The 26,836-nt window shown below is 41.3% G+C and overlaps 1 protein-coding gene and 1 long non-coding RNA gene across 4 annotated transcripts in view; one reads left to right on the top strand and one right to left on the bottom strand.

The window, feature by feature from the left end:
- ZBTB40 (zinc finger and BTB domain containing 40) overlaps positions 1-26,836 on the top strand; it is a 120,493-nt gene that overhangs the window by 32,158 nt on the left and 61,499 nt on the right. The window lies entirely within an intron of this gene.
- Positions 1-26,836, bottom strand: part of LOC143674774 (uncharacterized) — a 34,907-nt gene that overhangs the window by 1,107 nt on the left and 6,964 nt on the right. The gene's annotated exons all lie outside the window — the stretch shown is intronic.

The raw sequence follows: 26,836 nt of genomic DNA, 5'->3' as shown, positions 1-26,836 counted from the left end.
AACATATATACAAAGCAAAGAAATAAAAAAGCAATACTTTTCAAAGCACTCTTCAAAAAGTGGTTACAGGATAGATCCCCAGAGTTTGTCGTGGGCTACCATAAAATCCTCTCATATTTTTCCTTCTAGCTGCTCCAGAATAGAGGAGGCTAGCAGGTTTAAATACTTTTTTATCATCACAATTGACTTTTTTTCTTTCTTTTTTTGTGAACAATAACATATATATAAAAAAGCTATAAATTTCAAAGCACAGCACCACAATTAGTTGTAGAACATATTTCAAACTTTGACATGGGTTACAGTTTCATAATTTTAGGTTTTTACTTCTAGCTGCTCTAAGATATTGGAGACTAAAAGAGATATCGGTTTAATGATTCAACATTCATATTCATTTGTTAGGTCCTGTCGTCTATGTATAATTCAGCCATCACCTTTGATCTTTCCATACCTTTCATTTTGGTTGTTTGGGCTCTGGCAGTTCTAAATTTTTGATATTGGAAGGGTCCATCACCAATACAGGGTAGGGAGATGGAACTATCTGATATTCTGGAGAGGCTGGGCTAGGTTTCAGGACTTACCTGGACCGGGGACCCATCTGGAGGTTGTAGTTTTCTGGAAAGTTAGTCTAGTGCCTGGAACCCTTGTGGTATCTTATAAATTGCCCTAGATGTTCTTTAGGGCTCCTGCCTATTCCCTTATATTGGAGTTCAACCTCATTAGCTAATGGTTCACCCATCTCTAGCTTCTGTGTATCTCTAAGTCCCCTGTATTCTATATTATAAGTCTCTGATTATACCTTTATGCTGGTCATAAAATGGAATCATACAGTATCTGTGCTTTTGTGTCTGGCTAATTTTGCTCAGCATTATGTCTTCAAGGCTTATCCATCTTGTCATGTGCTTCAGGACGTCATTTGTCTTACTGCTGCATAATAGTCCATATCTTTTAATTGGTATGTTTAGTCCATTAACATTCAAAGTTATTACTGAAAAGGCGTTTCTGGATTCCACCATCTTATTTTTTTTATTTTATATATATATATTTTGTGTGTCAGAGCTATATATTCTTTCCCTCTTTCTCTTTGTATTCTTAATATAACCCCTAGTGGTACTCTTCAATTCTGTGCCCTCCTCCAGACCTCTGTCTCCTGTCCATTTTTTTTTTCAACTGGCAGAACTCCTTTTACTATTTCTTTTTTTTTGCAATATATATGTTTTATTAAAAGTATGGCTAGAATATACAAAGAATGCTGACAAGTAATAACTGAAATAATATTTAATAAATTTAAAATTTCTCAAATATTCAAGCAATTTATTTATGAAGAAATGAAAATTAAAAATTTTATATTCATGAATAATATTCAACCTCATTCTTCATAGGGTAAATGTAAATTTAAAACATGAGGAGATGTCACTCCATGCCTAATACAGTGTTAAAATAAAAGAAAATTTTAACCTGATACTGTATCAAATATTAGGGACTCTCAAGTCAATTGGCCAAGCCCTTGATCTTGAGACTTGCTCTTTTTTTTTTTTCTCCCTTGCAAATGATATATTTTATTATTGTGGTAAAATACACATAACATAAAATTTATTTACCATTAGTGGCATTTTTTCCATTCGCAAGGTTGTGCAACCATCACCACTCCCTACTTCCAGAACATTTTCATCACTCCGAATGAAAGGAAACTCTGTACCCATTAATCGGCCACTCCCCATTATCCCCTCCTCCCAGGCCCTGGCAACTGCTAATCTATTTTCTGTCTTTATAGATTTGCCAACTCTGTATATTTCGTGTAAATGGAATCATATAAATGTGGACTTTCGTGTCTGGCTCCTTTCATTTGGTGTAATGTTTTCAAGGTGTATCAACACTTTTAAGCTTTTTATGTGGCCTTAATTCAGAGACTCCTTACAACCCTAAGAGGTAGAAAGTTCCTATTGGCCACTTCGTTGTATGGAAGAGGCACAGAGAGGTTACTCAGCATGCTGGTGCACACACAGCCCATAAGGGCTCTTGGCCCCTGCAGTGTCCTGCTCTATCTTTTTTTTTTTTTTTTAATTTTTTTTATCAAAAAAAAGAAAAGAAATTAACACAACATTTGGAAATCATTCCATTCTACAAATGCACTCAGTAATTCTTAGTATCATCACATAGATGTATGATCATCATTTCTTAGTACATTTGCATCGATTTAGGAAAAGAACTAGCAAAACAGCAGAAAAAGATATAGAATGTTAATATAGAGAAGAGAATTAAAATAATAATACTAATAATATATATATATAAAGGAAAAAGAAAAAAAACAAAAACAAAAGATACAAACAAACACACAAACAAACAAACAAAAAACCATATTTCAGGTGCAGCTTCATTCAGTGTTCCAACCTAGTTACATTACACTTAGGTATTATTGTGCTGTCCATTTTTGAGTTTTTGTGTCTAGTTCTGTTGCACGGTCTGTATCCCTTCAGCTCCAATTACCCATTATCTTACCCTGTTTCTAACTCCTGCTGGTCTCTGTTACCAGTGATATATTCCAAGCTGATTCTCGAATGTCGGTTCACATCAGTGGGACCTTACAGTATTTGTCCTTTAGTTTTGGGCTAGACTCACTCAGCATAATGTTCTCTAGGTCCATCCATGTTATTACTTGCTTCATAAGTTTAGTCTGTCTTAAAGCTGCATCATATTCCATCGTAGGTATATGCCACAGTTTGTTTAGCCACTCGTCTGTTGATGAACATTTTGGCTGTTTCCATCTCTTTGCAATTGTAGATAATGCTGCTATAAACACTGGTGTGCAAATGTCCATCTGTGTCTTTGCCCCTAAGTCCTTTGAGTAGATACCTAGCAGTGGTATTGCTGGGTCGTAATCTATTCTGCCATTCTATGTCTTTTGATTGGGAAATTCAGTCCATTAACTTTTAGTATTGCTGCGGTGATGTCGCAGGGGCTAAAGAGGGCGTTACGGCTTTTGGGCTTCCTGCCTCGCGGCGTCAGGGTGTTTGGACGTTTCACCGGGTGGGGGTGAGGGGGTTCCGGGCCCGGATAAGTGGACTAAGGTGAGCCGATGCTCGGCAGGGTTCCCCGCCGAGGGTCCTAAAAAGACTTGAGCCGGAGGCCAATTGTTGCGCACTGCTACTTTATTGTTATATAGCAAAGACTCGTGTGCTCAGGGGCTCAAGGGCTAAAAAGGACCCCGACGCTTGGTGAGCTCGGGTTATATACAGTTTGGAGGAGGGGTGGAGTTGGGGCATGTACGTCAGGGGAGGGTAGCCAATCACACAAGCTAAGAAGCAGTTGCTAGGCTTAGGGCAGAAGTTAGGAATAGGGAAGTGTAGAACATAACAGGAAGGGTGTGGTTTTGTGGTGGGCTATGGAAATGGGCGGTCCACGACAGGAGGGGGGGAGGACAGTAAGTTAGATTGCAGGTATGGAGAGAATGTTAAGAAAAGTACTGTTTAAATTTTTAAAGACGGCTAGGCTCCAATTCCCATAAATATGCCACAATTCCTCTCCTTTTTCTTTTAAAGAACACACTTGTGTGACAAGTGGCGGGCATGAACCTTTGCTGGGAGGGGTAGGGATGAGATTCCCCTTGCACGTGAGGCTCAGAATTTCAGGGGAAGGGTATGTGCTGAGCTGACCCTTATGCAAATCTCATGTGCCCCAGAAGAGCCAGAGGAGGCCTGCTGGAGTGGCCCTCTCCTGCGACTACTTTGTGTCGCACCCAGCGGTACCCATCTGGTAGCCGTACAGCGGCTCCAGATGCACGTTCTCTGGTAACGTGCAGCCCCCGTAGGGGAATGGAGAGGACACAGAAGTGGCGGAGACACACGGTAAGCATGGCCAGAGTTACAACAGCATGATGCAGGCTCCACAAGAGGACCAGTCCCGGGAGCAGCACCAAGACCCCAGGGTGGTCAGTCCTGGGGGTGAGCCACACTGGCCAGCCAAACTTGCGCTTGCCGACGGTTGTCCGCGTCGGCGAAGGGGTTTTGGAGTTCAAGAGCTGCTAAGGCTAGGAGGTTAGTTTGCTGTTTATGCCTATGACAGCGAGGAGTAAAAGGCCGTAGAAGATGAGATTGGAGGGTTTGAAGAAGGAGGTAAATTTACTTAACAGGTCAGAAAAGAGGGAGGAGGTGATGGAAGGGACTATAGTTTGTTTAAGCTCTAAGATTTGAGTCTGAAGGGTGTGAGTATAGTTTCAGTAAGAATCGTTGAAAGAAGTAAAGATCCAGTCACGCAGGGAGAGGCGGGGGACAGAGTGGTTGACAGGCATAGGGGTAACACAGATTTTGGTGAAGGGGTAACGACTATCGCAAGTGGAAGAGGCTAATTCAAAAAGTGCTTTAACATCAAGCACAATTAAGTTTATTTGCTGCTGTAGATTGTAGATGGCAGTATGCATGAGGTGGTTGATGCTTTCCTGGGTGTGGGATATTTTAGCAGTTTGTTGGGTAACATTGAGAAGGACCTCTGCGGTGGTGGAAGTCTGGGTCAGGGTAATGGCTGCTACGGTGCTGGCGGCAACTGCTGCAATGATGGCGGCTGCTATGGCTGCGGAAATACCAAAGTCTCGTCGCATTCGAGTGAGGGAGCAGGTACTTAGATGATATGGGGTGAGAGGGAGTTGAGGGGCCATCCAGGTGGTGGCGTTAATGGGGATCCAAAGTAACCTAGGTTGAAGGACAATGAAAGTAAAGGGGAGATTAGGGTTCCAGTAGTTACTCAGCACGCAATTGCTGACGGGGTCAACTCGTGCACACTGTAAGAAGAAGAATGAGGGTTTGACGAAGATGTAGGTGGTTATATTTATGCAGGAAGAGGTTTTGGGTTCTGCCCTGCTTGACAGTGAGACATTACTTGTGCCGTTACAGAGGCTACAGCCCCCTAGGCAGAGGAGTGGGCGGAGATCGAGGCAGGCGTACTTGCCGCAGAGTTTGTGTAAGGAGAAAATGGGAGCACCAAAGAGGGGATCAGTGGAGACATCAAGAGTAGTCGCAACCTGAAGATGAGTTTCACGGTATTGGGGGGTGCTATCGTCGGAAGCGTTAGTTAAGGAGGGGGAGTAAAGGGCATAGTAGGAAGTGACCGCAAGGGGTTTAGGTCTCTTGCACTTGACCCAGTGGAGGCGCAGGGGTATATTCTTAGGCCGCCGAGTTTTAGAAGGGTGGGGGGAGGAACAGCCAGACTGGGAGGGAGGATGATGATGGAAGTTTTCGAGGTTAGAGGTGGGTTTGGGGGGAATGGGCCACCATGCCCCGCGAAGAAAGAGGCTGGGGAGGTTCGTAGTCGCTGACGGGTAATTGGTACACAGGAGGGGGATACAGTTCGGGAATTTTGGGGGACAGACGGAGGCTGAGACGCACGGGAATTGATCCGGGTTAGAAGTAAGGTTGGCGACAAATAGTAAGGCTGAGAGAGGGGGCGTGAAAGAGACATTTAGAGGGCTAGTGGTGTTGAGGTGATGTGGGTCGCAGGGGAAATTAAGCGAACAGTTAGTATGGAAGAGCTGTGGGAAAAAAGGACTCTCCGGAGTGATGAAAAGGACCCCGGGGGGGTTCTGCACCGCGGCCCACAGTTCAGTTGGTTGGGGGCCGGCCCCCGGTTCCGTTAGGAAAACTGTGGAAAAAACTGCAAGTGAAAGGAGGGTTATAGGTAGGAGCTAAGGGGGAAGGCGAGGGGCAGAAGCAGCAAGGATGGCTTTCAGTATATTAAGAAAGGAAGATAAGTAAGTTGAAACACGCTACGATACACAGAAATACTATGGCAAGCAAAAAAAAAATTTTTAAAGAGCTAGTAAGGGTGCACAGACATTTGTTAACTCACTGCGACGGAGTTTTAGATTTTTCTTTTCAGTGGAGGCTGTGGCAGGCCGGACACAACGGGAAGGGATCCACAGCGGCTGAGGTTTACTTTCTGGAAAGACACAAGTAAAACTGCGTCCCTGCGCTAGGAGCAGGGCTGTTGAGGATTAGGGGGTTGCGGTTCCGGTCGCTGGGCTGGTCGCTGGGGGCATTCCCGAGTAAAGTGTCCCGATTCCCCGCAGCGAAAGCACTCTTGAGAGAAGCGGAGAACTGTTGTAAGGGACTTAGAAAGGGCAGATGATAAGGCAGTAGCCAAACTTTCAGTGGAGGGGTTGACGTTAGAACAAGCGAGTACCTAGTCAGTGATGTTTTTTTCTTTTATGCCCATTAATGCCTGTTTGAAAATGGGCTGGGCACCCTTAAAGATGAGGTCTTTGGCGAAAGAGTTTTGTCCCTGCTCATCGGCAATTCTTTTCTGGCAAGCCTCTTGCACCCTTGAGACAAAAGAGGCAAAGTCCTCGTCTGGCTTCTGATTTAGGGCGGAGAGCCGCTCAGGTTTGGCCGCAGAGCAACTGCGGAAAGCTTTTAAGCCTACGTCTCTCAGTTTGAGGAAAAAGGCGTATGGGGCTTGCAAATAGACAGATGGGTCAAAATAGGGCCCCGTTCCAAGAAAGTTTTCGAGAGGGAGGCCTAGTTCCGGAGGACCTTGTTGCATAGCCATCTCCCATGCGGCTTTCTCTGCTTCTGAATTGAAATGAGTTTTCCAGTCTACAACCCAACCAGGGGTGAGAATAGCTCGGGCTAGTGAGGTCCAATCGTGAGGGGTATTAAGTTCTTGAGCCAGCCTCTCAAGGAGATGAGTAGCATAGGGACCTGTAAGGCCATCCTCCTTCACTGCCTTACATAGCCGTTTTACGTCTTCCTCGCTGTGAGGAACCCAAGGGAACGGATGTTGCGACGTAGGGGTGAGATTAATGGGGAAGAGTGTTGCCTGCGAGGGCGGTAGTGGCCGAGCCTGCAGCCACAGTGGACCCGAAGAGGGAGTGGGAGTGCCGTCCGCGGGATTAGGACAGGACGGCCGGGACGTACAAAGTGGCGGCTGGGTTATACAAGATGGCGGCTGCCAAGGGCACGCCCCTGCATAAGATGGCGGTGGGGGTGCGTAAGATGGCGGTGGTGCTTCCAGCATCTCTGTCCCAGAGCGCGAAAAGGGGTTGGTGTTGCTAAGGGGAGGAGGAAGAGTGGCAGGAGGAGGGGCGGAGGGAACGAGGGAGGGATTAGAAGTCCCGGCATCCGCTCTCTTAGGGAGGGCGGGGTATAGGTTGTTATCCCCTTCCGGCTTTGGGCCTGAAGAAGAAGGCGGAAGAGAACCGTTCGCCCCTTCGTCATCAGGTATGCCGCCATGATGGCCGGAAGGCGGGTGTCTTTCGAGTTACACTTATGAGTGTCTAACAGGGCGGCTAGGGCACGCACCTGTGGAACTTGGGCCCTGGTGATGGAGGCACCCATAGTGAAGAATTTAGAGGGGACTAGTGGCCGCCAAAGGCAAAACTAGGACAGGCGTTTATTTAGGCGGACACAGTCTGGAGGGGGGTCTTACCTTAGTCTAGGAGGTCCTAGTCTTCGGTGGAACGTCGTCGAGGTCCCTGTTTGGGCGCCAGTTGCCGCGGTGATGTCGCAGGGGCTAAAGAGGGCGCTACGGCTCTTGGGCCTCCTGCCTCGCGGCGTCAGGGTGTTTGGACGTTTCACTGGGTGGGGGTGAGGGGGTTCCGGGCCCGGATAAGTGGACTAAGGTGAGCCGATGCTCGGCAGGGTTCCCCGCCGAGGGTCCTAAAAAGACTTGAGCCGGAGGCCAATTGTTGCGCACTGCTACTTTATTGTTATATAGCAAAGACTCGTGTGCTCAGGGGCTCAAGGGCTAAAAAGGACCCCGACGCTTGGTGAGCTCGGGTTATATACAGTTTGGAGGAGGGGTGGAGTTGGGGCATGTACGTCAGGGGAGGGTAGCCAATCACACAAGCTAAGAAGCAGTTGCTAGGCTTAGGGCAGAAGTTAGGAATAGGGAAGTGTAGAACATAACAGGAAGGGTGTGGTTTTGTGGTGGGCTATGGAAATGGGCGGTCCACGACAGGAGAGGGGGAGGACAGTAAGTTAGATTGCAGGTATGGAGAGAATGTTAAGAAAAGTACTGTTTAAATTTTTAAAGACGGCTAGGCTCCAATTCCCATAAATATGCCACAAGTATTATTACTGTTTGGATAATATTTTCCTCTACCATTTTGGCTTTTGTATTATATATATCATATCTGATTTTCCTTCTTTCTACACTTTACTCCATACCTCTCTCTTCTGTCTTTTCGTATCTGACTCTAGTGCTCCCTTTAGTATTTCTTGCAGAGCTGGTCTCTTGGTCACAAATTCTCTCAGTGACTTTTTGTCTATAAATGTTTTAATTTCTCCTTCATTTTTGAAGGACAATTTTGCTGGATATAGGAGTCTTGGTTGGCAGTTTTTCTCTTTTAGTAATTTAAATATATCATCCCACTGTCTTCTAGCTTCCATGGTTTCTGCTGAGAAATCTACATATAGTCTTATTGGGTTTCCCTTGTATGTGACAGATTGTTTTTCTCTTGCTGCTTTCAAGATCCTCTCTTTCTCTTTGACCTCTGACATTCTAACTAGTAAGTGTCTTGGAGAACGCCTATTTGGGTCTATTCTCTTTGGGGTGCGCTGCACTTCTTGGATCTGCAAATTTAGGTCTTTCATAACAGTTGGGAAATTTTCAGTGATAATTTCTTCCATTAGTTTTTCTCCTCCTTTTCCCTTCTCTTCTCCTTCTGGGACACCCACAACACGTATATTTGTGCGCTTCATATTGTCATTCAGTTCCCTGATCCCCTGCTCAAGTTTTTCCATTCTTTTCCCTATAGTTTCTGTTTCTTTTTGGAATTCAGATGTTCCATCCTCCAGTTCACTAATTGTAGCTTCTGTCTCTTTAGATCTACCATTGTAGGTATCCATTGTTTTTTCCATTTTTTCTTCTTTGTCCTTCACTCCCATAAGTTCTGTGATTTGTTTTTTCAGATTTTCTATTTCTTCTTTTTGTTCAGCCCATGTCTTCTTCATGTCCTCCCTCAATTTATTGATTTGGTTTTTGAAGAGTTTTTCCATTTCTGTTCGTATATTCAGCATTAGTTGTCTCAGCTCCTGTATCTCATTTGAACTATTGGCTTGTTCCTTTGACTGGGCCATATCTTCAATTTTCCGAGCGTCTTCCATTATTTTCTGCTGGTGTCTGGGCATTTGATCAGATTTCCCTGGGTGTGGGACCCAGCTGGTTGAAAGCTTTTTCTGTGAAATCTCTGGGCTCTGTTTTTCTTTTCCTGCCCAGTAGGTGGCGCTCGTGGCGCTCGTCTGTCTGCACGGCAGTCGGCCCAGGAAACCGCGCGTGGAGGCGGGGGTCGCTGGCCGCCAAAAGTGCCGGTCCTAATTGCCCAGCTGGCCCGAAACGCCAAGCGTGACGGGAGGGCCCCGCTATCCAACGTTCCCAGTCAGACCGGGGAGCCACGTGCGTGGAGGGGACCCCAGTCGCCAGCCGCCCCGGCCAGGAAAACGTGCACCCTTCGGGTATCTCACCGCAGCAGATTCTCTCTGCCTGTTCAGCCGTTCCAGAATGGGGTACGCTGTCTTTTTGGTCTCTGTCGTGACTCTGGGAGCTGTTTCGTATTGTTTCTGTTTCTTTAGTTGCTTTTCTGGAGGAGGAACTAAGACCCGCGCGTCTTACTAAGCCGCCATCTTCTCCGGAAGTCACCTTTTACTATTTCTTGTAGGGCCTGTCTCTTGTTGACAAATTCTTTCAGGATTTCTTTGTGAAAGCTTTAATCTCTCCCTCAATTTTAAAGGACAATTTGGCTGGGTACAGAATTCTTGACTGGAAGTCTTTCTCTTTCAGGATCTTGAATATATCATACCACTGCCTTCTCGCCTCCAGGGTGCTAGTTGAGGAGTCTGAACTCAGTCTTATTTGATTTCCCTTATATGTGGTAGTTTTGTATTTCTGTTGCCGCTTTCAGAATTTTCTGCTTCTCTTCATTTGACAGACTGATTAGTATGTGCTATGGCACATATATTTTTAAACCCAGTTGGAATTATATATATGGTTGCATCTGTTTTTGTCCCCTTACTATATTGAGAATATTCTTCCACATTAAAGATCTTCAAGAACCTAATTTTCAAAAATATTTTTATTGAGATATAATTCACAAACCATAAAATAAGTGTTCAGTTCTCAAGGCTGAACCTCTTTCTAAATCCAGAACATTTTCATCACTCCTAAAAGAACCCCCCTAATCATTAGCAGTCATTTCCCTTTTCCTCCTCCCAGCCTCCCTACTCTCCCCACATCAGCCCTCAGCAACCATTAATCTACTGTCTATCTCAATGGATGTATCTGTTCTTGGCATCTCATATGAATGGAATCACAGCATGTGGCATTTGGCTTCTTTGACTTGGTGTAAGGTTTTCATGGTTCATCCATGTTGTCACATGTATCAGTACTTCATTCTGTTGTAAGAATATCCCACATTTTGTTTATCCCTTCATCAGTTGGTGTACTTTGGGGTTGTTTTCATTCTGGTGCTGTTATGGATAATGCTTCTATGAATATTGGTGTACGTGTTTTTGTGAGGAGATATGTTTTCATTTGTCTTGGGCATATGCCTAGGAGTGGAATTGCTGGGTCATATGGTAACTCTATGTTTAACTTTTTGAGGAGTTAGACAAACTGTTTCCATAGTAACTGTACCATTTAAAATTACAAACAACAGTGTATGAGGCTTCCAGTTTCTCCTCATCCTCACCAGTGCTTATTATTTTCTCTCTTTTTTTTTTTTTTTTGTGCCCATCCTAGTAGGGGTGAAGTCATATCTCATTGTGGTTTTGATTTGCATCTCCCTAATGATTAATGATGTTGAGCATCTTTTCATATGCTTATTGGCCAGTTGTATATCTTCTTAGGAGAAATGTCTGTTCAAGGCCATTGTCCAATTTTTTATTGGGTTACTTGCTCTTTTATTGTTTATATGTTTTAGACACTAGACTTTTATCACATATTTAATTTGCAAATACTTTCTCCCATTCTGTGGATTTTCTTTTTACTTCTTTGATATTGTTCATCAGTTACAAAGTTCAAAAACTTTGACAAAGTCAAATTTATTTTTTTCTTTTGGTTGTTTGCACTTTGTGTCATAGAGGGCCTAATATTGTTTTGTTCTTTATTTAATCAAGGTAACATAAAAGTTTGAAAGTAAATAGAGGAGTTAACATGATTTTAAAAATACATAATTTTTTTTAAGTGAGGAGGCATTGTCTAAAGCAGTAAGGAAGGAGATGGTCACCATACTTATCAATAAGTATATTGGTCTGATAATCTAGGCAGATTACTCATATGGTTAAAACCTTTTATAGCTTCTCACTAAGAGCAAACAAATAATTCAAGAAAACATGATCATTTTAACAGTGAAAATCAAATTCTTGTTTTGCGTGAAGATGCATCTGATAAGTTGTTTTGCATGAAGATATATCTGATAAGAAAACTATTAAAAATATTATAGAACTATAAAATCTTAGCCAACCATAATCACGACCAGTAAAATTCACTTCCAGCAAGAATTCTAGAATTTTCTACTATATCCACCCACTTTTTTAAAACTTTTTTTTTTGCACAGGCAGGCACTGGGACTTGAACCCTGCCTGCTGAGCCACCGTAGGCTGCACCTAAAAACATTTTTAATTGTTAAATATAACATGTATAGAAAGAAATAGCAGTGATTTTTAAAGTATACTTCAACAAGTAGTTATAGAATATATTTCAGAGTTTGTTATGGGGTTATCATTCCACTATTTCAGATTTTTCCTTCTAGCTGTCCCAAAACATTGGAGGCTAGAAGAAATTTGTTTTTCTTTTTGGTGAAAAATAATGTACATACAAAAAAGTAATAAATTTCAAAGCACAGCGCAACAATTACTTATAGAACAGATTTCAGAGTTTGGTATGAGTTACAATTCCACAGTTTTAGGTTTTTACTTCTAGCTGCCCTAAGATATTGGAGACAAAAAATAGCAATATAACAATTCGGCACTCATACTCGTTTGTTAAACCCTGCCTTCTCTATATAACTGCACTATCACCTTTGATCTTTCTCCTATTCTTTAGGGGTTTTTGGGGTATGGTCATTCTAATTTTTCCATGTTAGAAGGGGCTGAGAGAGCCTAATTTTTAATGGCTGCATAATATTCCATAGTATGGCTATATTCTATATTTATTTAACTTAATATTATACATTGATTTCCAGCTTTTTATCATTAATACCATTGCTCTGAATACAGTGTACATATATTTTTCATTGCATCTTATTTCTGTAGGGATAGATTCCTAGAAGTAGGTCTAACAGATGTGAATTTTTTTTTCTTTTTCTAGTATGTAATTATTTCTCATTCTTCGTTTATCTGTAATTGTACAAGTGATATGGAAACATATTCTGGTGAAACATTAAAATGGTACAGGTAAAGTATATGCCTCCTTCCTCCCATCCCAGCCAAAGTCTCATGCCTCTCTGCAAGGACATTTTTACAGCTCTAGATGAACAGTACCAGATTACTTCCCTGAAAGATTTTACCAGTTTATACTTCCATCACTTTTGCATGGGTATCTATCTCATTGCTCCCTCTTTCGAATTAATGTGTGTAATATTTTTATAATAATAGCAGCTAACATTTATTGACTATTTACTGTTGACAGTTGTTTTTTTTTATTTTTATTTTTTTTATTAATTAACGGAAAAAAAGAAATTAACCCAACATTTAGAAATCATACCATTCTACATATGCAATCAGTAATTCTTAACATCCTCACATAGGTGCATGATCATCGTTTCTTAGTACATTTGCATCGGTTTAGAGGAACTAGCAACACAACAGAAAAAGATATAGAATGGTAATATAGAGAAAAGAAATAAAAGTAATAATAATAGTAAAAAAAAAAAAAAAAAACCTATAGCTCAGATGCAGCTTCATTCAGTGTTTTAACATGATTACTTTACACTTAGGTATTATTGTGCTGTCCATTTTTGAGTTTTTGTATCTAGTCCTGTTGCACAGTCTGTATCCCTTCAGCTCCAATTACCCATTATCTTACCCTGTTTCTAACTCCTGCTGGACTCTGTTACCAATGACATATTCCAAGTTTATTCTCGAATGTCCGTTCACATCAGTGGGACCATACAGTATTTGTCCTTTAGTTTTTGGCTGGACTCACTCAGCATAATGTTCTCTAGGTCCATCCATGTTATTACATGTTTCATAAGTTTATCTTGTCTTAAAGCTGCATAATATTCCATCGTATGTATATACCACAGTTTGTTTAGCCACTCGTCTGTTGATGGACATTTTGGCTGTTTCCATCTCTTTGCAATTGTAAATAACACTGCTATAAACATTGGTGTGCAAATGTCCGTTTGTGTCTTTGCCCTTAAGTCCTTTGAGTAGATACCTAGCAATGGTATTGCTGGGTCGTATGGCAATTCTATATTCAGCTTTTTGAGGAACCGCCAAACTGCCTTCCACAGTGGTTGCACCATTTGACATTCCCACCAACAGTGAATTAAGTGTGCCTCTTTCTCCGCATCCTCTCCAGCACTTGTCATTTTCTGTTTTGTTGATAATGGCCATTCTGGTGGGTGTGAGATGATATCTCATTGTGGTTTTGATTTGCATTTCTCTAATGGCCAGGGACATTGAGTATCTCTTTTTTTTTTTTTTTTTTTTTAAAGAGAGAGGGAGGAAGGGAAGGAAAGACAGAGAGAAGGAAGGAAGGATGGAAGGAAGGAAGGGAGGAAGAAAGGGAAACATCTTTAAACATTTTCTTGTTTTTTATTATATTTTGTTTGTTTGTTTATTTTTTACATGGGCTGGGGCCGGGAATCGAACCGGGGTCCTCCGGCATGGCAGGCAAGCACTCTTGCCCGCTGAGCCACCGCGGCCCGCCGACATTGAGTATCTCTTCATGTGCCTCTTGGCCATCCGTATTTCCTCTTCTGGTAGGTGTCTGTTCAAGTCTTTTTCCCATTTTGTAATTGGGTTGGCTGTCTTTTTGTTGTTGAGTTGAACAATCTCTTTATAAATTCTGGATACTAGACCTTTATCTGATATGTCATTTCCGAATATTATCTCCCATTGTGTAGGCTGTCTTTCTACTTTCTTGATGAAGTTCTTTGATGCACAAAAGTGTTTAATTTTGAGGAGCTCCCATTTATTTATTTCCTTCTTCAGTGCTCTTGCTTTAGGTTTAAGGTCCATAAAACCGCCTCCAATTGTAAGTTTCATAAGATATCTCCCTACATTTTACTCTAACTGTTTTATGGTCTTAGACCTAATGTTTAGATCTTTGATCCATTTTGAGTTAACTTTTGTATAAGGTGTGAGATGCGGGTCTTCTTTCATTCTTTTGCCTATGGATATCCAGTTCTCTAGGCACCATTTATTGAAGAGACTGTTCTGTCCCAGGTGAGTTGGCTTGACTGCCTTATCCAAGATCAAATGTCCATAGATGAGAGGGTCTATATCTGAGCACTCTATTCGATTCCATTGGTCGATATATCTATATTTATGCCAATACCATGCTGTTTTGACCACTGTAGCTTCATAATATGCCTTAAAGTCCGGCAGCGCGAGACCTCCAGCTTCGTTTTTTTCCCTCAAGATGTTTTTCGCAATTCGGGGCACCCTGCCCTTCCAGATAAATTTACTTATTGGTTTTTCTATTTCTGAAAAATAAGTTGTTGGGATTTTGATTGGTATTGCATTGAATCTGTAGATCAATTTAGGTAGGATTGACATCTTAATTATATTTAGTCTTCCAGTCCATGAACACGGTATGCCCTTCCATCTATTTAGGTCTTCTGTGATTTCTTTTAGCAGTTTTTTGCAGTTTTCTTTATATAGGTTTTTTGTCTCTTTAGTTAAATTTATTCCTAGGTATTTTATTCTTTTAGTTGCGATTGTAAATGGGATTCGTTTCTTGATTTCCCCCTCAGCTTGTTCATTACTAGTGTATAGAAATGCTACAGATTTTTGAATGTTGATCTTGTAACCTGCTACTTTGCTGTACTCATTTATTAGCTCTAGTAGTTTTGTTGTGGATTTTTCCAGGTTTTCGATGTATAGTATCATATCATCTGCAGACAGTGATAGTTTTACTTCTTCCTTTCCAATTTTGATGCCTTGTATTTCTTTTTCTTGTCTAATTGCTCTGGCTAGAACCTCCAACACAATGTTGAATAATAGTGGTGATAGTGGACATCCTTGTCTTGTTCCTGATCTTAGGGGGAAAGTTTTCAGTTTTTCCCCATTGAGGATGATATTAGCTGTGGGTTTTTCATATATTCCCTCTATCATTTTAAGGAAGTTCCCTTGTATTCCTATCTTTTGAAGTGTTTTCAACAGGAAAGGATGTTGAATCTTGTCAAATGCCTTCTCTGCATCAATTGAGATGCTCATGTGATTTTTCTGCTTTGATTTGTTGATATGGTGTATTACATTAATTGATTTTCTTATGTTGAACCATCCTTGCATACCTGGGATGAATCCTACTTGGTCATGATGTATAATTCTTTTAATGTGTTGTTGGATACAATTTGCTAGAATTTTATTGAGGATTTTTGCATCTATGTTCATTAGAGAGATTGGTCTATAGTTTTCTTTTTTTGTAATATCTTTGCCTGGTTTTGGTATGAGGGTGATGTTGGCTTCATAGAATGAATTAGGTAGTTTTCCCTCCACTTCGCTTTTTTTGAGTAGTTTGAGGAGAGTTGGTACTAATTCTCTCTGGAATGTTTGGTAGAATTCACATGTGAAGCCATCTGGTCCTGGACTTTTCTTTTTAGGAAGCTTTTGAATGACTGATTGAATTTCTTTACTTGTGATTGGTTTGTTGAGGTCATCTATTTCTTCTTGAGTCAAAGTTGGTTGTTCATGTCTTTCCAGGAACCCATCCATTTCATCTAAATTGTTGTATTTATTAGCGTAAAGTTGTTCATAGTATCCTGCTATTACCTCCTTTGTTTCTGTGAGGTCAGTAGTTATGTCTCCTCTTCCATTTCTGATCTTATTTATTTGGATCCTCTCTCTTCTTCTTTTTGTCAATCTTGCTAAGGGCCCATCAATCTTATTGATTTTCTCATAGAACCAACTTCTGGTCTTATTGATTTTCTCTATTGTTTTCATGTTTTCAATTTCATTTATTTCTGCTCTAATCTTTGTTATTTCTTTCCTTTTGCTTGCTTTGGGGTTAGTTTGGTGTTCTTTCTCCAGTTCTTCCAAGTGGACAGTTAATTCCTGCATTTTTGCCTTTTCTTCTTTTCTGATATAGGTATTTAGGGCAATAAATTTCCCTCTTAGCACTGCCTTTGCTGCGTCCCATAAGTTTTGATCTGTGGTGTTTTCATTTTCATTCGCCTCAAGGTATTTACTAATTTCTCTTGCAATTTCTTCTTTGACCCACTTGTTGTTTAAGAGTGTGTTGTTGAGCCTCCACGTATTTGTGAATTTTCTGGCACTTCGCCTATTATTGATTTCCAACTTCATTTCTTTATGATCCGAGAAAGTGTTGTGTATGATTTCAATCTTTTTAAATTTGTTGAGACTTGCTTTGTGACCCAGCATATGGTCTATCTTTGAGAATGATCCATGAGCACTTGAGAAAAAGGTGTATCCTGCTGTTGTGGGATGTAATGTCCTACAAATGTCTGTTAAGTCTAGCTCATTTATAGTAATATTCAGATTCTCTATTTCTTTATTGATCCTCTGTCTAGATGTTCTGTCCATTGATGAGAGTGGTGAATTGAAGTCTCCAGCTATTATGGTATATGTGTCTGTTTCCCTTTTCAGTGTTTTCAGTGTATTCCTCACGTATTTTGGGGCATTCTGGTTCGGTGCGTAAATATTTATGATTGTTATGTCTTCTTGTTTAATTGTTCCTTTTATTAGTAGATAGTGTCCTTCTTTGTCTCTTTTAACTGTTTTACATTTGAAGTGTAATTTGTTGGATATTAGTATAGCTACTCCTGCTCTTTTCTGGTTGTTATTTGCATGAAATATCTTTTCCCAACCTTTCACTTTCAATTTCTATGTTTATCTTTGGGTCTAAGATGTGTTTACTGTAGACAGCATATGGAAGGATCCTGTTTTTTAATCCATTCTACCAGTCTATGTCTTTTGATTGGGGAATTCAGTCCATTAACATTTAGTGTTATTACTGTTTGGATAATATTTTCCTCTACCATTTTGCCTTTTGTATTATATATATCATATCTGATTTTCCTTCTTTCTACACTCTTCTCCATACCTCTCTCTTCGTATCTGACTCTAGTGCTCCCTTTAGTATTTCTTGCAGAGCTGATGTCTTGGTCACAAATTCTCTCAGTGATTTTTTTGTCTGAAAATGTTTTAATTTCTCCCTCATTTTTGAAGGACAATTTTGCTAGATATAGAAGTCTTGGTTGGCAGTTTTTCTGTTTTAGTAATTTAAATATATCATCCCACTGTCTTCTAGCTTCCATGGTTTCTGCTGAGAAACCTACACATAATCTTATTGGGTTTCCCTTGTATGTGATGGATTGTTTTTCTCTTGCTGCTTTCAAGATCCTCTCTTTCTCTTTGACCTCTGACATTCTATCTAGTAAGTGTCTTGGAGAACGCCTATTTGGGTCTAATCTTTTTCGGGTACGCTGCACTTCTTGGATCTGTAATTTTAGGTCTTTCATAAGAGTTGGGAAATTTTCAGTGATAATTTCTTCCATTAGTTTTTCTCCTCCTTTTCCCTTCTCTTCTCCTTCTGGGACACCCACAACACGTATATTTGTGCGGTTCATATTGTCCTTGAGTTCCCTGATACCCTGTTCAAATTTTTCCATTCTTTTCCCGATAGTTTCTGTTTCTTTTTGGAATTCAGATGTTCCATCCTCCAAATCACTAATTCTGTCTTCTGTCTCTAAATCTATCATTGTAGGTATCCATTGTTTTTTCCATCTTTTCTACTTTATCCTTCACTTCCATAAGCTCTGTGATTTGTTTTTTCAGTTTTTCTATTTCTTCTTTTTGTTCAGCCCATGTCTTCTTCATGTCCTCCCTCAATTTATCGATTTCGTTTTTGAAGAGGTTTTCCATTTCTGTTCGTATATTCAGCATTAGTTGTTTCAGCTCCTGTATCTCATTTGAACTATTGGTTTGTTCCTTTGACTGGGCCATATTCTCAATTTTCTGAGCGTGATCCATTATCTTCTGCTGGCGTCTGGGCATTTAGTCATATTTCCCCGGGTGTTGGACCCAACAGGTTGAAAGCTTTTTCTGTGAAATCTCTGGGTTCTGTTTTTCTTATCCTGCCCAGTAGGTGGCGCTCGTGGCACACGTTTGTCTGCGGGTTCCACCAGTAAAAGGTGCTGTGGGTCCTTTAACTTTGGAAAATCTCGCCGTGGGGGAGGTTCGCCAGTTGAAGCGGCTTGGAAGAGTGCCAGCCGGCCTGGGGGTCTGAACGCGGGAAGGGTCACCGGCCGCCGCAGCCCGGAGGAGCGCCCGACTGAATTACTAGTCGGCCCGGGGCGCCAAGAGTGGCGGGAGGGCGCCAGCCGCCACAGCCCGGGAGAGTGCACCGTTCCCAGCCGGACTGGGGAGTCACGTGTTTGGAAGGGACCCCCCCGGTCACCGTTCTCCATGGTCTGGGGATTTCCGACCCAACTCTCTCAGTTGGTCCGGGGGGCCTCGCGTGGTGGGAGCGCCAGCCGCCGTGGCCCAAGGGGACCGCCTGCCCAATTCTGCCAGCTGGCCTGGGAAGGAGGAAGGGAGGGACTCCAGCCGCTTGCCGTCTCGCCCGGGAAAGCCCGCGCCCCTCGGCGATCTCACCGGAGCTGGTTCTCCCAGACAGTCATCCGTTCCAGGATGGGGTACGCTGTCTTTTTTATCTCTGTCGTGGCTCTGGGAGCTGTTCTGTATCGTTTCTACTCCCCCATTAGCTGTTCTGGAGGAGGAAAGGTGAGAGTGGCAAGGCTGTCGAGGACGGTGGCCGAGGAGCCAGTGAAGGCGGAAGAGGGCACGGTGGTGGTTGTAGAGCCGCCGGAGCAGGAGGAGAAAGGGAAGGATAAGATGGTGGATGGAGCGCCGCCAGAGCAGAAGGGGAAAGGGAAGGGCAAGATGACGGCGGGAGCGCCACCGGCGGAGAAAGAGGGAGAGGAGGGCTGGCTGGCGGCAGGAGCGCCACCGGCGGAGAAAGAGGGAGAGGAGGGCTGGCTGGCGGCGGGAGCGCCACCGGCGGAGAAAGAGGGAGAGGAGGGTTGGCTGGCGGCGGGAGCGCCGCCGGTGGAGAAAACTGTTGACAGTTGTTTTGCTCAACAAATTTAGATGCGTTATGTTATTTCATATTTGTACCAAAATTGTGAGGGTATCCAGGTGACTTGCCCAAGGTCACTGCGTGTGTAAATTGGACTTCAGACCTGGGTTTGCCAAGTCAGAGTCCATGGTCTAAAACCACTGCTTCCCAGTTAAATATTGTCATTGAAAAATTATTAATGTTTTAATTTGCATTTCTTTATTCATGAATTAACTTTTTCACTAATTTATTGACTTTATTTCTTTTGTGCATTGTTTTTTCTTTCTGTTTTATTGAAGTGTTAATGCTTTCTTTATTAATTTGTTATTGATTTCTATTCTAATAATACTAGCTACTTCTCTCACTTTTTGTGACATAAAGTGTTTATTAGTTTATCATTTTAATTTTGTTGATGGTGGGCTTCTTTTTTTTTTACATGTTGTATGATGGGGTCACATTGCATTCTTTTTTCCATGTGAGTATCCTGTTTATTACAGCACCATTTTGTTGAATTTTTGCTTGTTTGGTTTTGTTAGTTAGTTAGTTAGTTTGTTTTTTGGGGGAAGTGTATAGGCCAGAAATTGAACCCGGGTCTCCTGCAAGGCAGGCAAGAATTCTACCACTGAACTGCCCTCGCAAGCCCTGTTGATGGTGTTTTTTTAAGACACGTTTTTATGTAGTACAATTTTTTGACCATTTTAAAATTTCTTCTGTCTACTTTACACATAGGAAGACCTTCTCCATCCTGATTTCAGTTAAGCATTCATCACTCCTTTTTACATATTTTATATAGTACTCAAAAAACTTGCAAATTTACCTTAGAGTTCTAATGGCAGTAGGTTAGGGAACTTGCGATTGCAATTCTCTGAGACACTTTTGGGCAGTTCCGTGATTTGAGGATAGCTGTTTTCTCATTGAAAGAGCTATCATTGATTCAGATAACATTCAAAAAAAGAAAAAGTAAATGTGTTCTCTAACAGTTCTAGTGCTGGTGGTCACATTTGTGAGATGCGTTGGTAGTCCTCCCCACTGAGGGCCTGTTGTGTGTACTTAGGGATTTGGTGTTTTGGTTTGAGTACTGGCTTGAAAGCTCAGAAACCTGGATAGCCCTGTCATCACCTGGTTGCATGACCTGGCCTTTATTTCTTTCAGTTTCTTTGTCTGTGAAATGATAGGGCTGAATTCAGTAGTCTCTAAAGTTAATTCTAGTTGTAACATTCTCTGATTTTTATTACCCTTTTAATCAAGCATCACTTCATGAATGCTTGGTTTGATAAGTAAGTTTTAACTGGTGATGTGTGACAGAGTGGCCTGAAGGAAAGCTGAAAAACGGGTGAAAGTGGTACAAGGGAAAAGAGTAAATGAGAGAACAGAGGGAAAAGGGAGTGAGGACTGAGTCTAGTAAAGCTGGTGTAAAGTAGATGAAGGAAGCCAGGTGAAGGGGGATAAGTTTGAAGTGAGTTGGGAGCTTCATTGGACTTAAGTCCTGTGTTAGTTTGCAGTATACTAGAATGTGATACACCACAACTGGAATGGCTTTTAAAGTGGGGAATTTACTAAGTTTCAAGTTTACAGTTCTAAGGAAATGAAAATGTCTAAATTAAGGCACCAGCAAGAGGTTACCTCCACTCAAGAAAGGCTGATAGGTTCTAGAACACCTCTGTCAGCTGGGAAGTCATGCGGTTGGCATCTGTTAGTCCCCTACTCCTGGGCTCTGTTGCTTTCAGCCCCTGTTCCTGTAGGGCTTCCTCACTTTGCTTCTCCAGGGCTGGCTTTCATCTCAGCTTCCCTTGGCTCTCTCCAGGTTCTGCCCTGTTTAACATCTCATGGTGACATCTGCTGGGCTCCAAGCATCTCCAAACATCCGTGTCTCTGTTCTCCAAGTGTCAGCATCTCTTTCAGCTCTACTCTGAAGTTTCTGTTGGCTCTGTCATTTCTGTTAGCTCTGAAGTTTCTCTCCAAAATATTTCCTCTTCCAGTAAACTAATCAAGACTCATCTGAAATGGGTGGAATCCCATCTCCATCTAACAGAGGTCACACCCACAATTGGGTATCAGATCTCTATGGGTATCATCTAATCAAAAGTTTCCACTTATAATACTGAATCAGGATTAAAAGAAACGGCTGCCTCCACAAGATCGAATCAGGATTAAAACATGGCTTTTCTGGAGTACATAATAGATTCAAACTGGCGTATGTCCCTTGAAGGAAGAGTAGTTCTGATATGCTATATCTAAATGTCCAGAGCACTGGAAGAAATGCATGTGGGCAGGGGCAAGAGCAAGGCTCTATGAAAATCAGCAGATGGACAATATTATTAATACCTGCAAAAGATTTGTTCAGAACAAAGTCAAGTTCAGCAATGCAACTACCAAAAGAGAAATTGGAGCCACAGAAGAGTTCAAGAATTCATTGATGTAAGGGACAAAACAGAATGTCAGTACCATGTAAAGTATTTTAACCCTCAGGCCCTGTCTGGGAGCTAGACAGTTATTTCCATGGCAAAGATAGATGCACCCAGGCTTCCCACTAAATATTGGCAGCATACAGGTAATTCCGTTTGTTCTTTTCTATCCAAGATCAGTAGATTGGGAAAAATAGAGAATAGTGCCCTTGAAATGCTGTTTAATACAGCTTTCATGGGATCTGGGTAGGAGACTATGAACTAGTAGTGGCATTTTCTGATTCTGTGGGGAATAAGATGCCATAGTGGGTAGAAAAAAAATGTCATAGTAGGTCATTCGTAATGAATATGCCAAGATTTCTTTGTTGTGTTCCATTCATTTCAGCATGCATTTGATGACTGGCTGTACTGTGCTAGGTCATTCCAAGGCTTAATCAGGTTTTGTTGAGCCCTTCAGTTTAGATCAGGAACAGTTTGATTTGAATCAGGGATCTGTTGGATCCATTTACTTTGGTAGCAGCTAGGAAAGCTGGACTAGCTCTGGAAGACCAAGTTGATGAAATGCATTCCAAAAGAGTTTGGGTTGGTACCAGCTTGCTTTAGAGCTATTTGCCCAAGGCCTGATTATTGGAATCTTTGGTATTTTTTAGGTTTTATTCTCAGAGATATTCTGGAATTTTTCCTATTGGAACCAAGGGCAGCTGCAAAAGAGATGAATTTGAGGGTGACTTATGATTTTTTAGAGGTTATGGACCGCTTAAAACTTGTTTAAACCTGGGAAATTCCTACTATTCTTAAAAGCAGTGGGGGCAACCAATTCAGTAGGCTGAGCCCTTGATCTTGGGGCTTGCCCCTATGAAGCTTATTCCTGCAAAGGAGAAGCTAAGACAGCTTATAATTATGCCTAAAAGTCACCCCCATAAAACCTCTTTTATTGCTCAGATGTGGCCTCTCTAAGCCAACTTGCCAGATGAACTCACTTCCCTCCTCCTTGTGTGGGACATGACTTCCAGGGATGTAAATCTCCCTGGCAGTGTGGGAGAGGACTCCTGGGATGAGCCAGGACCTGGCATCATAGGAATGAGAAAGCCTTTTTGACCAAGAAGGAAGAGAGAAATGAGACAAAATAAAGTTTAAATGGCGGAGAGATCTCGAACAGAGTTGAGAGATTATCTGGGAGGTAATTTTTACACATTATGTAGATACCCGTTTTTAGTTTGTGGTGTATTGGAGTGGCTAGAGGGAAGTACCTGATACTGTTGAACTGTGTTCCAGTAGCCCTGATTCTTGAAGTCAATTGTGTAACTATATAGCTTTTACAGTGTGACCATGTGAGTGTGAAAACCTTGTGGCTGATGGCTCTTTTTCTCCAGAGTATGGACAGATGAGTAAAAAAATGACAAAAATAAATAAATAATAGGGGAGATAAAGAGTAAAAAATTGGGAAGATTGAAATATTAGTGGTCAGTGAAAGGGAGGGGTAAGGGGTAGGGGATGTATGTGTTTTTTCATTTTTCTTTTTATTTCTTTTTCTGGAGTGATGCAAATGTTCTAAAAATGATCATGGTAATGAATACACAACTATGTGATGATATTGTGAACCGCTGATTATATACTATGTATGGACTGTATATGTGTGAAGATTTCTCAATAAAAATAAAATTAAAAAAGAAAAAGCTTAATAATACTAGATGTGGGGAAATGTGCTTTGAGAATAGGCAATGATGCATGGTACATTGCTGCTCAAAGTGGGGTTTTGGACCACTTGTGTATATACCACCTGTAACTTTTTTGGAGAGTATTATCTCAAGCTCCTGCCCAGACCTACAGAACCAGAATATTTTCTTTTACAAGACCACGGGTAATTCTTATGAAATTTAAAATTTGGGAAACTCTGATTTAGTAGATTCAACATGAGTTTTAGGGTCAGAGATCAGATTCATATCACATTTTCTATACAGATTAGCTTTGCTACCTTGGGCCTGTTATTTAACCTTTCTCCTGTGAGGTTAGGGTTTAACTGTCTTTCTGGGTTATTAGAATTAAAAGAGGTAATATGTAAAATGTGCTTAGAAACCTATTACCATGCTTAATTATTAGTAGCTCTTATTAGTGGTCATTTGATAAATATTATCCTATTATAATTTGGTAGAATATGAAGAAAGAGTAGGATATCCTTAGAGTTAACTCTGTCATGAAGCATGAATTGGTAATGGAGAAAAATATGGTCTCCTGAGCTGATGCAGATGGGGTTGTGGATGTGGTTGGCTCACTGACCTGTTCCCTCAGGGTGGAGAGTAGAAGTGCTCTTGTTAAGTAACCAGGAGTTGACAGCTATACTTCTTATTGGCCACTGAGTTCTTGGAAGGAAGAATTATCTGAAGAAGTGGTAGCCAAGTCTTGGCATTAGTGAGGAAGGCCTTTGTGTTTTAAAGGAAAGAGTCATGGCTTGGGAATTCAGAGACATGAGCTCGAGTACAGATTCTGCCCCTTATTAGCCCTGTTACCCTTTACAAGGCATTTAACATCTCTGAGCCTTAGTTCTCATCTGTAAAATGAAGATAAGTGGAATAATGGACTGTAAATCACAGTACAGTAGCCTTGTTTTTCAGCATCATCTCTCTTTGGTATCTATCATATTGCTTACCAGAAAGCTCCCAAATCCCCAAAGGCAAATTTTATGCCTGGCTCAGCCACTTTAGAATATTCAGTCCTGGGGTCCTTGGAAGTTGTTAGCTACCTAGATTTCCCAATGACCAGAATGTACTTTAGGAAAGCTGATAAGTCATTCAGGTATGCTCCAAATCTAGGGCATTTGGACAGTAGATTAGCATTTGGTATAGAATTATCATGATTGTGATGTTAGTTAATTAGAAACAGCAGTACATATGAAAGATACTTTTATGAACCCTGGAGTGCCAAAAACAGAAATCTGCATCCTTTACACCATACATTGCTTCTTTTCAGGCCCTTAGTGTATGAAAGACTAGTTAATAGCTGCTTTTGAAGTTTAGAAATCTGGCCTACTAAGAGCCACAGTTACCCTTTTCTAACCTCACCAATCCTTCCGTTCTCAGAAATAATTGCTAGTGGTTTTCTTTTAACTTAGCTGATTCCTCAGAAACCTTACATTTTAAGTCATCTTTTGGTGTGTAGTGAATGCCCGCATTTCTTGTCTCTGAATGTGTGATCTTTGCTATAATTATGTTGAGAGTGCCTGTTCTTTCACCTCACTTTAGTTGTTTGTGAGATACTCAATAGCCATGGGTTAAAGCAGAGTTGGATCAAAGAACAATTCGGCCTCTCAGGACTTCAGTTTCTTCCCTTATGAAGGGAATAGATTGGACTGAGGTCTGTTGGTCATGCAACAGGAGTGTGTGATAGATAAAGGAATGAACCCTGTTTGCTGCAAGCAGTGAATAGGGAACTCTGAGGTCCCTTTCCAACTCTGGTTCCAACAGAGCCCAGGAATCAAGAAAGAAGTAAAAATTTTGCTTTGGAGACAGGGATTAACAATAACAATACAAAAGTATCTTAAGCAGGTAAGATTGTGTTGAGCCAGACTAAGAGAGCTATGTCTCAAACCATGAGGAAGATATGCCCAGTGGATAATGCAGAATTGTTAGGGGATCCAGAATACAGTACCCTTGATCTGGAATTTAGAATGGCTCTTCTCTTTTGAATATTGGAATACAGAAATGCAAGCAGAGGAAGGTCTAGCTTCTGCTTCGTGGTCTGTCCTCCAATTATTTACTGGTAGGCAGTATATATGATGCCAGCGTTTCCTTTCCAGTGCTAGTTTCCTCCTATTAGTCCTCCTATTAGTCCATCCCACCCATTACCTATCAGACCAGTAAAGCTCTGATTTAGTTGTGCTTTACCTGTGTGAGACATTTACATGTGAGTTCCCTACCCCTCCCTTAGAGCAGGTGTAAATTCTTTTTTGAGCACCATGTAGTCTGGCCTCAGCCTTGTGTTTCACACGTCCTTTCTCATAGAGATTTTTGGAGACCCATCCTAGTCTGCCCAATGTCCATAATAATGTTGGCAGCTCCTTATTGAGTGCCTTTCCAGTGCTGGGCACTGTTTCAGCTGTCTGCCCATATACGTTATTCCTGACATACATGACAAGTATGTCTCTTCTGGAATTGGGTTGTCTCCCCTTGTAGTTCTTTACTTTTTCACCTCTGCCTGTTGAAATTGTATCTAACATTCAATTACCAGCTCAATCCCTTTCCCTTTCCTTGCTACTTATTGGAAAAGATGTATTTTTCCCTTTCCTCCTCTTCTTTCCTCCTCTTTTTTTAATCTCTTATGGATTGAGTCCTATTAAGAATTCTGTTTTTTATTATTCTAGTATTGGGTCAAGTTTATTACACATTCACTGTGGACAAGGCTCTTGTCTTATATTTTACCTTGTTCCCATACAGCATCTAGCAATGTGCCGAGTAAAGAGTTAGCAGTTGATCCATAAGTAGTTATTGACTGAGATGTGCTGCCTGAAGAATTATGGGAATAGAAATACAACTGGGGGAGTGACAAGTCAAGTTTCCTTGAAAAGAGCACTTTGCCCTTTGGTAAAGTGCAAAGGCCTTTGCTTGAGTCCTTGCTTAGGGACTTTGCTAGCAGTTGTAGATTTCAGAACATCTATTTTATTTGATTAAGCCAAGTAAGATGAAAGTGTAAGCCTTTATTTAGTGCTACCTTCCTCTTTGTTCATTAAAGGGATTCCTTGTTTCTTACAAACTGTGACTTGGTTCTCACTTTGGCTTTTCTGTTTTTTCTCCTGTGTGTCACAGTTGTTTCTTTATAACTCAGAGAATCCTCACACTCTCAAATCCTTTTGGAAGGAGACAGCATGAAAATTTAAATAAAATAAATAAATAAGTAAATATTCTTTGTGCTTCTTTTAGAAAGCTGGCCTACTTTCCACTTTGTGTTGAATTCCCTTTTGTGTTTTGGGTCATTATGCAGCACTTGGTTCAATTAAGTTTCTTCTTTCTAAGTATCTTTATTCTGTATCAATATAGTCTTTTCTTAAGGCTTTTAATATTGTTCCTTTGAGGAACATCCATCTTTTTTATGTTTTTTTGTTGCTTAAACACTCTTCCCATGGGACCTTTGACAATTTTCCCACGCCTAGCAATTTCACTAAGTACTTAATAACATAGCTTAGGTTGCTTCTATACATGAATCTATGG

Source organism: Tamandua tetradactyla, chromosome 2, assembly GCF_023851605.1.
Source record: "Tamandua tetradactyla isolate mTamTet1 chromosome 2, mTamTet1.pri, whole genome shotgun sequence".
NCBI classification, from domain to species: Eukaryota; Metazoa; Chordata; class Mammalia; order Pilosa; family Myrmecophagidae; genus Tamandua; species Tamandua tetradactyla.
This window is presented reverse-complemented; position numbering and strand designations above follow the sequence as displayed.